The following is a 16,443-nucleotide window of genomic DNA, read 5'->3' as shown; positions in this document are numbered from 1 at the left end:
TTGTCTGACCATTACATCCCTGTAAGAAGAGAGAAATGGCACAGAATGAAGGAGAGATTCAAACACTAAAGTAGAAAAGAGTTTATAATTGGAAGTGGGAAGGAAAGGTAAATATAGCAATGAGTGTGGTGCTATTCAATGTCCCTCAAGTGAAAATTTGACTATCCATCAAGGCTTTTGTTTTCCTTTTCTTAACGAAGGTTTTTATTGAACCATATTCTTTTTAAAAATCAAAAAAAGAGATGAGGAAGGTACAATCACTGGTGTCAACACCATACTTCAAGCACAGCTGAGGGTGCTCACTCTCGGACTCTCCTTTCCTCTGCTCCCCCTGCCTCACCTGGGTCTCCTCCTCCCCTCTTCCCACCTTCCTTCTTTGTATATGCCTAAGCTATTTTGGGAAACGTGTTTATGGTTTCCCAGGAAACAAAAGGATTTTAAAACCCCCTAGATTATAGAAGTTATTTCCTGTGGCAGTGAGAGCATATGTTTTCTTTTAATCAAGCATAACAAAATCCCTAGAGATGATGCTTTATAGGAAAAGGCTAGCCACAGTAGAGATATAAAAGGAATAGTTCAGAGTTGTGAGTCTAAAATGTATGCTAGCGTTGCCACGCTTGGTGTTCACGTGTAGAACATGAGAGCAAAGTAAAATTTTGACAGTGGGTTTCATTTTTGTATTTTTTAAGGAAAATATCAATAAGTAAATCTTACCATGATTCTAATTGAATGAGTCACATTTCACCTTTTAAGGAGTGATGCAATCATTGCTTTTTCTACTTTAGAATAACCGAATTGTATTTTTATTTTTTTTATTTTTATTTTTTTTTTTATGAAATTTATTGACAAATTGGTTTCCATACAACACCCAGTGCTCATCCCAAAAGGTGCCCTCCTCAATTTACCGATCTCACTTGGAAAAATAAGCAGTTAATTTGCATGAGGTGAGGTAGGTTCCACCTCTGGCCCCGCCACGTAAATTAAAGTGGTCTGAATAAGGACCCCTGTCTCTAGACTTCTTTCACCTATTGTAGAGTGAGGGCACCTGCCATAAGGGGGCTGGGCTGAATCCTCTGGGAGGACTCTGAGCACAGCCCTACCAGGGCACTAGAAGTAAGGTAGACTCTGGGCTCTATTCTCTTTTGTAACTGTGAAGTCAGCCTAAACTTATTTGCTTCATTGTTTACCTTTATCTCAGCTGATGACCTTGCCTCCTACTTCAAAGAGATAATTGAGCATTCAACTGCTGAATTATGAAATCACAATTCCCATATCTTTCAGCTTGCCATATTCTGCATCTATTCTAACCTTCTATCCAGCCACACAAAGAGACTTCTTACTCTTCTGGCTCAAAAGCTACCTTTCGACTATTGCTCTTAAAATTCTTCTTTTTCATCTAATCAGTGATTGTCCCTCCTCTTCCGGACCCCCTCTTGTCTCTTCCTAAAGCGTTTCCCGAGCTCTTGGCATCTTTCTTCCGGGCTGTAAACAAGCTTAAATCTCCTGCTATTTCAAAAACACAACCAAAACAAATCAACAATCGCCTATCTCAACTGTGTCCACTGTTACTTCTCTGTCTAGTAGCCTCTTGGAAAAAAAAAAAAAGAATCTGTATTTATCTTTTTATTTAGCTCATTGTTCAATGTAATGCTATCATATTTGTACACGTGTACCAAAAATGCACTTGAAAAGGCTACTAATAATCTTCTATATTTCTTTTTGCTTTTATGGCATTTGATGTTGTTGATTATTCTTTCATTTCTGAAACTCTTCTGTTAGGTTCTGTGACATACTCTGTGCTAATTCTCCTTTTTTTCTTACTATACCTGCCTTTTTATTCCCCCAGTACTTCTCCTTCTGCCCATCCCTTAGAAGACTATGTTCTTAAAATAGTGCTTTTCAAACCTAAATGTGCTTATGAATCATCTGGAGGACATGATAAAATGCAGATTCAGTAAGTCTGTGGTGGAATTCAGACCCCGCAGGTCTAATAGCCTCTGAGGTGACAGTTACTGTGCTGGCTGAAGGGCCACATTTTCAGTTGCAGTGCCCTAGGCAGGGAAGGACTTTTCCACATCTGCAAGCCCCAGTGATTATAGGTGTGCTATATCCACAGCTCAGCCTGCAGCATGTGAGACAAGATCTGGGGCAGCTAGAGCCAGGCTTGACGACTCTGTGAGTCACCAGGCTCTTTGCCTACCCCAATGGGATGAAATATCCATGTGTACTCAAGTATAAAAAACCCTGCCCCAGAATTCTAGTCCTCCAATCTGATCTATTCCCAGGTCTCATACTCCCTCCTCTATGCTGAAGTGTTTCAGTAACTGAATATCTTACAGGCATGACATTCGCTATCCAGATCTGGAACTTAAATTAGGATACTTTTCTACATGGCTGCTCCCCTTTTCTTCTGTTTTGTTTGTGTCATGGCAGTATTGTTCACCCAGTTACTAAAAGTATGATTGCGAGAATTATTCTAGACTCTTCTGTTTTCCTCATGCCCAACTAGTGGACGAGTCTTTTTTTTTTTCCTTTTCTTTTTGTCATTTCTTCCATCTGCTCCTTTCTCTCCATTTTTAGGATGTTCTATTGCTTGACCCTGAACTACTTTCCTTGATGTCAGTTTTGCCTCGCCCACCATCAACATAGTTTCTTTTCAGTTCTCCACGTTACTTCTTTAGTGATTATTTCTGAACCACAGTCTGATCATGCTCCTCTCCTACTTCATTGGTTCCCTTTTGCTTCAGATAAAGACTGAGTTCCATCAGGCAGAATGCAAAATGTGATCTGGAACTTCTGGATCTCCCCCAGATGGCACTTCAGAGAAGTTAAATGTGTCATTTCTATTTACAACGTGGTGGCCAGAAGCTGGTCACAAGGACACACAAAGCTGCTAGGGAGACTGGGAAATCTTTAACTTCTTGGGAGTGCCTTCAAATAGAAGCCCCTTTCTCTTTTCTGATAGCTGGAAAATACCTACAATCACTGGAATCAGAACACCTATCTTGGATCTCAAGGAAGAAACCACGTTAAGAGTGGCAAAACAACAAGGTAGAAGGAAGGATTGGTAAACACCCATTCCAGACTTTGGCCTGCTCGTATCCATAGTTGTTTTTGTTTTTATTTTTATTTTTCTAGTTTTTGTAAGAAAAATAGAATCTTTCTTAAGCCAATATTATTTATTGTGTGCTTTCTGTCACTCGAAATGAGACTAATCTGAACTAACAACAGCAATAAAGGACTCTGTTCATCCCTTGTTTATCTTGCTACCACTCAACATCTATCACATCTACCACTACAATGGATGTTAGGGGGTGGGGAAATAGATTTGGAAAAAGCCAACTGATATTAAATAAAGCGAGGAATTATAGCTGTAATGCTAGGTACATACTTTCTGTTAAAGAGAAATTATCACATGTCTGACTATCTTAGTCAAAACAGTAGTACTCTGTAGATGGATAAAGTGCTACACATTCTATTTATAAAGTAGTATATTAAATACAATCACTCAGTCTATAGAAAGGTCACTCAACCCTTCAAAAACAGGACTGAGACCATTCCCTGAGTCTTCTTTCTCCAAATTTCTTCTTGTTTTCATGTGTACACACAAATGCATGAACAGAGAAGATAGAATTCAAGAAAAGTTAATTTAGAACACACCTAAAATAAACTAGCTATTTCCTATAAAGGTATACATCTCATCTTCTTTTTAGTACTTTTTTTTTTTAGTTTGAATTTTTACTTGCTGTAGGAATTTGAATTGTTTTTTGCATTTCAATTAAACTTTCCAATGCAATCTCTGCTTTAAGTTAATATGGATGATAATGGTACATATACACACAGAGAATGTTATATACACTTTGGCATTTTTAAGTGGAGCAAAATTATAAGTTCACATGTTAATACTTAGAATGAAATATTTAGGTTACACATAAAACCTAATTTTCTACTATAATCTCAGGAGGTACCAATTGAGGTCTGCAACAGAGTCAGTGTCTTTGATGGTTCTCATCCTATTTAAGATTCACAAGAAGAAAGAGATACCCTAAATTTCATGGATTTAAAGGGAAAAAAAGGATTTCACAATCTTTTAAAGTTGTTTAAGGTTGTTACAAAGAAACAACATAAAACAGATAGGAGATATCTAATAATTTCACCCATATGATCCCCTGCTACCTCTATTCTTTCCAATAAATAAAACAAGATGCTAGTTAAGGACACAGAGGTTCATTTATTCTTACCATGCAGTGGGATATACTATACAAAGTTCGGTCAGTATTTTAATAAGGGTTAAGTCTCTTCCTAAAAAGGAATAATTTAAGAACGGATAGAAAATATTACATAGTGCATATTAGAGTGTTTTGTAATTTTTTAGTAGAAATAAATGTATACAGAGATTGTTTTTAAGTTTTGAAGGTTAAGATTTCATTACACACGTCATTCTTCTTTCATTTGTTAGGAATGTAACCATTTGTTTATAAAACTATGAGGTCAAAAATCTCTTCTTTTCTTGGATTTTTGTTTTATTTAGTCTGCTAATTAATTAAGTTTTGGCCCTTAGACTTCTGATATACAGAATAAACACATTTAAATAATACAAATTAATAAAAATATGTGTATATTGACATCAACAGAACAAACGGATATAACACAGCTTATTCAAATATTTTATTCCTCATAATCAAATGATGACAATGAAACATTTTGTTTAGAAATAGAAAAAAATTATTTGAATAAACATTTGCTGATGTTTTCCTAACACCCAAGGATAGTCATACAGATTTTTCCTGTGAAGTTAGTCCTAAAACAACTTAAGCATGGATTTATTAGGAACAGAAACTTGGGGGGCTCCTGGGTGGCTCAGTTGGTTAAGAGTATCTGAGTGTAGCCTGGGTCACAATCTCATGAGTTGTGAGTTCAAGCCCTGCATGGGGCTCTCAGCATGGAGCCTACTTCAGATCCTCCATCCCCACTGTCCCCATCTCCCCTTCTCTCTGCCCCTCTTCTGCTTACACTTTCTCTCTCTCAAAAATAAATAAATAAATAAATAAATAAATAAATAAATAAATAAATTGAAAAAAAGAAAAAGGGAAGGGAAGGGAAGGGAAGGGAAGGGAAGGGAAGGGAAGGGAAGGAAAAGGAAAGGAAAGGAAAGGGAAACTTGGGGGTCCCAAGGTAGAACTGTTAATATGAAGTTTGCAATACCCTCCGTTTCTCATGGAAAGAGGCCTGTTGCCTCTGCTAACAATGCTTTTTCCTGCCTGAAGTGATCCCCCTTTTCTGCCTGCTTAACTTCTGTCAACTGCTTAAGGTCTATTTAAATTCCTTTCTTTTTTATAAAGAATTTCTCCTTTCCATTAAAAAAAAAAGATTTTTTTCCCTTAATATTTATAATTGCGACTATTTGGGTAGTTGTTCACGACTACATTTTTTATAGTTGCCAGCAAAAAAGAAATTATTGTTCAAACCACCCTTCATAGAGTCCCGTGGGCCTAAAACATTAGAAGTATATGAATAAACAGATTAAAATTCAAAAATAACTAGTCTGTGATATCAATGGTCTCAGTTTATCTAGGGAATTGGAATATTGTCAGTGATTCTGATCCCAGAATTGTGATAGCACAATAATAGAAATTTAAGTGTACCTGGGTGGCTCAATCAGGTAAGCATCTGACTCTTGGTTTCTGCTCAGGCCATGATCTCATGGTTCATGAAACTGAGCTCCACATCAGGCTGTACTGACAGCACACAGCCTGCTTGAGATTCTCTGTCTACCCCCCTCTCTCTCTGCCTCTCCCCTGCTCAAACTTTCTCTCTCAAAATAAACTTAAAAAAAAAATAAAAATTTAAATACGATGTCTTGAGAATATGCATTATTTATTTGATTACTATTTAAGATGTTCATTTAGTTATGTCTTCCCTTTCCAGTGCAAAGATCTTATAAAAAGTATATAATTAAAAGCTATATATTGATTTAAAGACATAGTATATATATTTTATATATGCATACATATGAACATTTTATATATACATTTAATAATTATTTTAATAACTATTATCATATGAACTATTACTATATATGATATATATATTATATATTATTATAGACAGTCATTATTATATGAAATGCTATTTGCATTTTTCCAACGTTTAGAAAAGAAGAAGCTGTCACAATATGAAAGCTCGGTACTGCTTCATTTAGTACAGGTGGGGATATATCCCAAATAGGAACAAGTGAGGCATCAGTGAGTAGTGAGAAAAATGAAAACATGTAGATACTTTTTTCTAAAAAAATTTTTTCTGTAAGATAGAGATAAGAGGCAAGTGGGTAAATATATTACCACAGAAAAAATAAAATTAGGAATAAAGAAAAACCAAAGCGCCAAATTGCTTACCAAGTTTCCTCCTGAGTCCTAAAGGCAGAGAAATCAACATGGTATTTTTATTTATGCCGAGAAAGAGTTATTTATTTGAAACTGTCAATCTGCTTTTAGAAATAAAAACGATGCTTCATTCTGGAAATGAGTGGGCACTTTCAGTGTGCTAGACACTCTTTCAAGCCCTGAAGATAGAACTGGACATACATTCCTGTTCTACCCTGAAGGACTTCACAGTTCGAACTAGAGGTAAGATTCAGGCAATTACTACCCCCTGGGATACGTGCAATAAAGGCACTTGGTGCTTGGGAGCACAGAAGAGGTATCTTCACCTAGACTTGAGAAAGATCAGAGAAGGGTTCTTAAAGAAGGTAAAGTGAGTTGAATAGAAATTAGCCAGACAGAGAGAGCTCACATTTCCCTCCCAGTCATTTGATGGAGTGGTCATTTTATTGAGGTTCAAATCACTCATCTTCTCCCAAGTCCTCACCATAAACTATTGTATGGACAGTCTGAACCCAAAGCAACAAAAACAATATCAACAACAATAATCACAGGACAAACTGTTTTCTGATGATTTGGTCACACTTATTGACCATTAATAACAACTTTCTTTTCTATTTGTAGCGTTTTACTTGTCACTACAATTTTCTGAAAATTAGTTTTTGTTTTTATTTTTTAAAAGTTTATTTGGGGCGCTTGGGTGGCTCAGTTGGTTGAGCATCCGACTTCAGCTCAGGTCATGATCTCACAGTTTGTGAGTTTGAGCCCCAGGTCGGGCTCTGTGTGGACAACTCAGAGCCTGGAGCTGCTTCGGATTCTGGGTCTCCCTCTCTCTCTGCCCTTCCCCCACTCGCGCTCTGTCTCTCTCTCTGCCTCTCAAAAATAAAGAAAACTAATAAAAAAAATTTTTTTAAGTTTATTTATTTTTGAGAGAGAGAGAGACAAAGCATGGGGGAGGGACAGACAGAGGGGGGAGACAGAGTCCCAAGCAGGCTCTGCACTGTTAGAGTAGAGCCCAATGTAGGGCTAGAACTCACAGACCATGAGATCATGGCTTGAGCCAAAACCAAGGGTCAGATGCTTAACTGACTGAGCCACCAGGCTCAGTTTTTATTATTTATTTATTTATTTATTTATATTTTTATTTTTTTAACGCTTATTAATTTTTGAGACAGAGAGAGACAGAGCATGAACAGGGGAGGGTCAGAGAGAGGGAGACACAGAATCTGAAACAGGCTCCAGGCTCTGAGCCATCAGCACAGAGCCCGATGCGGGGCTCAAACTCACGGACCGCGAGATCATGACCTGAGCCGAAGTTGGCCGCTTAACCGACTGAGCCACCCAGGCGCCCCGGTCAGTTTTTATTTTTAATAGTAACATATTCTCAGATTTTTATACATATCCTTAACCCTTGTATTGGAGAATATCCAGAGCTAATATAGGTACTAACTATTGATATCCTGTTTTATAACAATTAGAAATTTAACTTTAAAAAGAAATGTGTACTCTTTCATTTATCTAACATCGATAACGAAAGAAAGTCAACAGAGTCTACATAATAGAAAAATAAATAAACTTTAAATGATAATAACTCTAACATTCTTTTCAAAAGATATTTGTATGTGGGGGGTGCCTGGGTGGCTCAGTCAGTTGACCCTCAGACTCTTGATTTTAGCTCAGGTCATGATCCCAGAGTCATGGGATCAATGAGGCTCTGTGCTGAGCCTGGACCCCTCTTAAGATTCTCAGTCTCTCTCTTGCCCTTCTCCCTTTCTCATGCTCTCTCTCTCTCTTTAAACTAAACTAAATAAAAAATATTCATATGAAATTATGAAATTCATATAATAATGGTGTTAGTAGGGGCAGTGATGATTTAAAATTTATTGATAAAATCCTAGTGGTTTGGGGGAACCATATGTATTTACGGAAAAAGATGTTGCTAAAGTTCTAATGCTTTTAGGATTAACTTATCTCACAGGATGTCAATGGAGAAATGATGTCAACCATTTGTTCATTTTACAAAGTTACAAAGCCCTAATAATAAGATCCAAACAAGGAAATACTTCCTCTATTGCTTTAGTTATAGGACATGACTCAAAATGACAAAACTATACAACTCTAGTCTAAGCAGCATCATGGAAAAATAGCAACCAATACACCATGCCTTCTCGGTAGGGGTGGAAGTTTTATACTGGGGGTCAAAAATCATATTATTTTATGTATAAAGCCGTGTGTGTGTGTGTGTGTGTGTGTGTGTGTATGTGTGTGTATGTATATATATATATGTTATATATATGTGTGTGTATATAAAACATATACCACAAATTATATATATTATACGTGAGCAAATATATAGTATGCTGTGGTATTACAATTTCATGAAGACAATTAGAAAAAAAAATCTAAAAGTCTAAAAATATCTTTAAAAGGTTCCTTAGGAGGCAATAATGTGAAAAGAAAAGTTGAGAAATAATGAATTATACAACACAAATTTTAGATTCTCATGGTGATAATGAGAAGCAAATCCATTACTTTTCCACTAGATGCTGCCAGAGTAAGTAATATCTGAGATTTGTTTGATCTTCTACCTTTTATGAGATCTTGAACTCAGACTCCCTTTTCACTCTAAGTAATAATACAGATTTAAATAGAATTCAAATCTAAAGTCATAGGCAGGTAGACAGATGTGACAGGCAGATGTTATCTCAGTACTTACCTATTGTTTATTGAGCATCTATTTCACGCATGACATTGAATTAAATATAATGGAGTGAAATAAACATCGGAAGCAATCCTATCATCATGGGACTTACAATTAAGAGGGAGACAGAAGACTTGCATGAAAATATGAAACACATTTGAAAGGGATGTTATATGTTCTTCCCTCCACAATGGTATATTGTTAAAAATTGAAGTTCTGTTTCCTCAGTACTTCACATACTGCCTGGAATGGATTCATTGTTCTGTAAATTTATATGAAGTCATAGAGAAAGTCAGGCAGAATGCTACAGCCCCTCTGAAACTGGAGACTCCAACCTCCATTCATGGAGTAACTGCATAGAAAAGGTTATCATTTCAAACCATGCCTCACATAAAAGCTCACTTTCCATGAGCGATAGGGTCATTTTAAGTGAAGAAGAGGCATAGAACTCAAGCCAAAAATACAGAGACAAATATTTTGGGAGGCACATATGGGGGGAAAAAGTTCACTTTGGCCAGGAGAAAGTGGAATGGCATTTGGTTTTTATTGATTACAATTATTTGACAAATAGTTTCCTTCTAAGGTAAAGACATTCTTATTGCTGGAAATCTTCAAGTTTATATGATGACCACCTGTTAGAGATTATTTCTGAGAGATTCTCAAATTTAGTTAAGATATTGGATGGACCAGTTACCTCTAATGTAAGCCCAATCATCCTACAGTGGTGATGGTTGTATAATAGTACCAGAAATATCTGTGTTCAGCTATAATTTCTAACTGGTTATGGCAAATGTTTGATGCACTCATAGAGAATTCTTCATCATTTTCATTGAATGTTATTCCATTCAATATCTATTTTTAGAGGATGCTAATAACCTTTAGATTTTATGCTATTCTTAACTTATACCACTGAAATTACCACTTTTGTGTATTAAATTGTCCTAGAGGTACTGGAAATACTTCTTCCTAAAAGTATCCCCAGTATGGAGATTATAAAAGAATTTCGGAAATGTACTATGACGAAGCTGCTTTTTTTAATATGCATTCTTTCTTTTTCTGACATCTGAGGATTGCAAACTTAAGTTTCCTTAAAATGCTTTATGTGGTTGCTTGCAGTTGATAGAATAGCTTTGTCTTCTGTAGCTGAATAGCTCATTTTATTCACACACTTTCTGTTTGTTGCCAGACAGTTGGTCTGGTCTTGGAATTCTTGCCTTCATTCCAGAATAAGTTCTCTGAAGATGATTCAAATGTCTCTATTCCTGACCCACTCACCTAAGCAAAACAAAGCTACAGCTACACCATTCTCCTAGTGGGGAAAGACAAATAACCCACATTTCCACATAAATATCTACCTACACATGAATTTATTTTCAATAAATACTGTCAATCCAGTATGAAGATAATCATACCGAGAAGGATACAAGAATGTCTGCTGGGAGAATCAAGAAGGATCCATTATATATACTTCATGAAGTAAGGAAAAGAAAAAGATGTACTTTCCTCAAAATAGTTCCCTAAAAGTCTCCTGAGAAAACTAAGTGATAAAAGGTACCGTCTATGATTGTAAGATTATAAGGCTAGTTGAAATTACAGCATTGGAAGGTTCTATAGAAAAGTTTTAGAAAGATATATACTGTTGATATGAGCAGGCCTTTAAGATCGACTATATAACACTATGATAAATTTGTGACTTTGTCACTTGGTTATAATCAGTCTTACCTCCAGTTTAACTCAGGGCTCTCTGTGTACTTCTCTGTGCCCAACTTTACAATGTTCTACCCTTACCGCATATAAATATTTTTCTCTATTCTCTCTTCTTTGCATACAATATGATCACCTTCATAACATTTTGACTGTTAATTCTACAGTTCAAGCATCATCTCTTCAGTCCAAGCTGATGGCAGGATACCAAATCGGCTGCTAGCATTTCAAACTCAAATACTCCAAGCCAAGTTCAGTGTCTTCTTTCTTTCGACAATCCCAATCCTCTACCTGATTTTCTTTCTTTCAGGAGACCATATTCTGGTGAAAAGTTCAAATATAGTTTTCAAATTCTAAAAGAAAGAGATTATTCTTTTCTTCTTGTAGTTTAGCCATTGTTTTTGGCTTATATAGTTATTACAGTTACTAATTATTATTAGCAATCTTACAGAGATACTTTGTGCCAAGTTAAGAGACCATTCCTGTAATGACAACCATTCAGTTACAAGTATTATTTACTTCTAAATTTTATCCACATTCTATTGAGAAAGGCAGCTGTTCCTTCTCTGTATTTCTGCAGGTTTGTTATTGTAGCCAGCTCAGTAGTTATTGCTAGCAGAATATGAATGTAAACCATAAATCGAAATTTCTTTACTGAATTTGACTATCACCACTCACTGAGCATACAATATGCCCATTATCATTTCCTTTATGGCTCACTTTTGCCCACAGAATAAGCATCTTAACAAGATCCAGCACAAGTACCAAGTCTTCTGGATAGCTTTCCTACGTCACATTTCCTAAAACATTGCCGTTTGTGTTTTTCTTTTGTTACTTGGCCCTTTGTATTTTCTCCCCTGCTGCCCTTTAAGTTCGGTGATGGGAAAGGTGGTAGTTTCTCAATCTTCCATAGCCAAACAGTACATTGCACAAAAAATTGTGCAAAGAATTTGGTAAAGGAATCTTGTTGAATTGCTTAAAATTACACATTAAATACATATTTGTTGATTGACTTGCCTCAGTATGTGAATGTAGTTAAGGGAGAAAAAAATATATATAGCATAGGAAATATTTTGCAAGCTGTTTTCTGAATCTGCAGGGTAAATTGCCTAAGGCATTGACCAGAGAACTGGGCCATGATCCTTCTATACTTGGGAAATGTGTGATTATTTATAGACACAAAGGTAAGAAGCATATATTATGTGTAGCACAATTTTAAAAAACTATATAGAATCCTATTACTGTATGTATTTCCTGTATACAGGAAATCATTATGAAAGTTTATTCTTTCAAGTACATTTCTCTTTAATACTTTACATAAGAAAATAGAGCCAACATTAAAAAGGATTTTCCCTATTCTCCAAAACATACCAAGAGCAAAACCAAGAAATTCTATGCCAAAATGTTTTTCTTAGGCTTCAAAGTAAACCAAGATAGCATTTTATTTGTGATTATCATGAAGTCTGAAATTCACATATTTAGTTTTTGACAGAGTGTACCATAATTTATTCAAGTAGCAAGCCTGTAGTTGATATCAAATTATAAATATGAAAAATAAAATTGTATTTTATGAAAATAATCAATTTAAATGAAATATTTTTGGCAGTTCTCCTGTTTTTAGAATTTGTTCTGCAAGCTCTTCATAATCATCACTTATCTGCATTTCAAAGAAAGCTGAACACTGGTGTTCTGTTCCTTATTTTATTAATATGAGGACTAGAACCCAAAAGCCTAGAAGGATTGTTTCAGAAAACTACAATATCTGAGCGAAGTGTGAAACTTAAAAAAAAAAAAAACTTTACTGCTAAGAAATTCAGATTTCTCACATCTGTTTATGCAATTTTCTTACTTGTATTTTTAAAAGAATTATCTTTTTTAAAAAATAAATAAAATAAAAAATAAAAGAATAAAAGAATTATCTTTTTTAATAATTCTTCCTTAAAAATTACATTTTTTAGACCTGATATATTCTGATAATGAATACTTCTAATTGTATTGTAGAAGTAAATATTTTTATTTTGATGTTTTTGCCTTCATAAAACTTAACAAAAAGTAAAACTTATGCCAAGACAAATATATCATCTGTGGGCCTGCAATAATAGTCTAAGAAAATGCTATAAATATTTATAATATGTCCCTAACAAATTCTGTACTAGTAATAACAACAGAAACTGTCATACATTATTGATAGAAGTATCAATAGGTACAACTACTTTGGAAAGTTTACAATATCTAATAAAGTTAAACATATTCATGCCCACTCTATGATCCAACAATTCTTATCTTAGAGAAAGTCTTAGACCCAACCCATTCTGCCCGCAAAATGTATGTATTCACGTGCATGCATTCACATGTATTCACAAAATATTTGTTCAAGAATATTAATAGCAGCACTAGCCAAAATGTAAAAAATACCCAAATATCCTTCAGAGAACACTGGATAAATTGTGATGTCTTCATGTAATGGAATACTATATAGCAATGAGAATAAACTATTGTTACAGGTACTAATATGGACAAAACACATAAACATAATACTTCTAAAAAATAAAGCTCACTAGGGGCGCCTGGGTGGCGCAGTCGGTTAAGCGTCCGACTTCAGCCAGGTCACGATCTCGCGCTCCGTGAGTTCGAGCCCGCGTCAGGCTCTGGGCTGATGGCTCAGAGCCTGCAGCCTGTTTCCGATTCTGTGTCTCCTTCTCTCTCTGCCCCTCCCCCGTTCATGCTCTGTCCCAAAAATAAATAAAAAACGTTGAAAAAAAATTTAAAAAAATAAAGCTCACTCAAATAAGTATTTATATAAAGTTCAAAAGCAAAAAAAAAAAAAAAAAAGAAAGAAAGAAAGAAAGAAAGCAAGCATATTCATTGTTGTATAAGTCAGGGTAGTGATCATCTTCGCACAAAGTGGTGCCTGGAAAAGGTATGGTGGTAGGAGGGTGACTGTTTTTGTGAGGTTTTGGCAATTCTACTTTTTTTCCCCCACATAGTACTTATCTTTACATGCCTGGCTTATTTCACTAAGGATAATGTCCTCAAAATCCATCCATGTTGTTACAGAATTTCCTTCTTTTTTAAGGCTGCATAGTATTCCCTTGTATTTATATACCACTTTTTTTTTCTCCATTCACCTGTCAATCGACATTTAGGTGTTTCCACACCTTAGCTATTATAAATAGTGCTGCAATAAACATGGAATTACTAATACCTCTTCAATATCCTGACTTTAATTCTTTCAGATAAATAACCAGAACTGGGACTACCAGATCATATGTTAGTTCATTTTTAGTTTTTTGAGGGCAATTCTACTTCTTGATCCATGGTCTCTTCACATGAGTGTGTTATCTTTGTGAAACTTCACATGGAAGCTTATTATTTGTGTATGTATCTGTGTGTATATTACATCTCAATAAGATTTTTTAAAATCCTTAAAGCTTATGAAAAGAAGCTTATACTAGTAAATTATTTAATTATAAAAATATATGTTTCCAGTTGCAATTCTTGCCTCCAAATTGCCCTAAAAAGTATTTTTAAGTTAGATACATTTATAAATTAATACTAAATACTTTTTGTTTTCATTTTTTATTTTATATTTCCTTTTCATTCAATACGAGCAGACTTAGTGATAAAGAATAGTTTTCCTAAAGATATTTATTTTACAAAATATTTCCAGCAGAAGGAGCTTCGCTTTTTTTTTTTTAACTATAGGAAATTTTCTTTTAAGGGGCATCACTGAAAATAAATATATTTACTTTTTTATTATTTTATTTTATTTTTTTATTTTTGACAGAGAGCGAGACAGAGAGAGACAGAGCATGAGTGGAGGAGGGGCAGAGACAGAGAGATTCGGTGACACAGATTCTGAAACAGGCTCCAGGCTCTGAGCTATCACCACAGAGACCAACGTGGGGCTCAAACTCACTAGCCACAAGATCATGACCTGAGCGAAAGTCAGCACTTAACTGACTGAGTCACCCAGGCACCCCTAAATTTTTAATTTAAATGATTAAAAAATTTAAATGATTAAAGTTCTTCATAGAGCAATGAATTACTCTCATCTAAGACCAGTCTAAGAGAAAAATTTTATTCAATTTATAAAAGAAGAAAGGAAAAACTTGATAAAGAATATATGTATCGCACAAACTTCTATACTGGGTACGTATTTTTCAAGGGATTGCATTTTTGGATTATTCACAAAGAGCATTTTAAATTACAATTATTTAATATTAATGAAGGTACATTTTTACAATTATGATCATTAATTTGAAATTAAATTTGTGTTAATTTAAATAAAACTAGACAAAAATCAAAGGATGTAATGGTGAAGATTATATACTTAAGAATATATTATAACAAATATAGTGAATTACCAGTATACAAATTTGACCTTAATGACCAAAATGGTTTAGTTACTGACATTAAACTTCCTAACTAAGTGTCTACCACTAAGCTATTCTGATTTATTTGAAAAAAAAAATGCATACCGTCATCTAAGATATTAAGAAGTAATTAAAGTAAAATAACCCATTTCACTTAAAACATGAATTTTGTACCCCTGTCCATGAAATTTTTATAAATATAAAAATGTTACACTCTTTGTTTTAATCATGTCACAAATAGTAAAATTTGTGACAATTGTCGTTATAAAAATTTAGTCACATTAAAATATTTTTCACTGAAAATATCCTAGTTTACAGTGGTTCAACCCATACTTCAAAAAAATAATTTTGAAATTATAATAACCTTCACAATTAATTCCTCTTACTACAGTTACATCAAAATAACATAACTTCCTGTAAGGCAGTTTTTATGAGATACGCTATGTTTTTCTAAGGTGCCCAAAGGTGAAAAACTGACATAGCAACCTAGAAGACAATATTTACATACTTCAAATAGAAATTAATATACACACAACTTAGTTATTCCAATTATTTGATTTTAATTCTCTTGAAAAGCTTGAGAGCCATAAAAATGAAATATTAAGGTATTTACACTAGTAAATTAAAATTTACATTGGTGGTTCAAAAGTCTATATGAGAAGAACCTTGCTTATATATTGTTGTATTAAGAATAGGGGTTACTTTCTCTGTGCCCCTCCCCTGCTCATGCATGTTCTCTCTCTCTCTCTCAAAATAAATAAATAAACTCAAAAAAAATTTTTTTAAGAATAGGGGTTAAATTATCTCATCTTTTGACTAGTCTCTATTAAAAAATAAATAAATAAATCCCACCAAATATGACTGGACATGATAAGAAAATTACATATCATAAAACAATTTTATTCTTTAGTAGGTTTATTGTAGTATCACTTTCTCCCAAAAGATTATTCTTGACATAAAACATATCTAATGATTTATTTATGACTTTGCCTTCACGTATTACCTGACCTAAGCCCTTTAGAATTGGTACTTACAAGGCCTTAAGTGTTATTTATTTATTTAACTTAACCTCTGGATGTATCAATAATGCTCAGAATTTCTCTGATGAGTAAATGCTTATGTTCTAGATTTTTTTTGCCATTTAATTACTTCTAATTACTTCTAATTACTAAATGTTTTCTAACTTTCAAAAAAAAGAGTAACACTCAGAATTTGTATTTCACTTAGAAAAATGAAACTCAAAAGCAATTTGAGAAAGAAGACCTAGGTTTTGGAAATAATT

General features: G+C 34.3%; 1 protein-coding gene across 2 annotated transcripts in view; it reads right to left on the bottom strand.

The window, feature by feature from the left end:
* The window catches only part of GLRA3 (glycine receptor alpha 3), a 202,434-nt gene that overhangs the window by 185,170 nt on the left and 821 nt on the right, over nucleotides 1-16,443 (bottom strand). The gene's annotated exons all lie outside the window — the stretch shown is intronic.

This window comes from Prionailurus bengalensis, chromosome B1 (genome assembly GCF_016509475.1).
Source record: "Prionailurus bengalensis isolate Pbe53 chromosome B1, Fcat_Pben_1.1_paternal_pri, whole genome shotgun sequence".
In the NCBI taxonomy this organism is placed as follows: domain Eukaryota; kingdom Metazoa; phylum Chordata; class Mammalia; order Carnivora; family Felidae; genus Prionailurus; species Prionailurus bengalensis.
The sequence above is the reverse complement of the archived record's forward strand: the minus strand, read 5'-3'. Positions and strand labels throughout refer to the sequence as shown.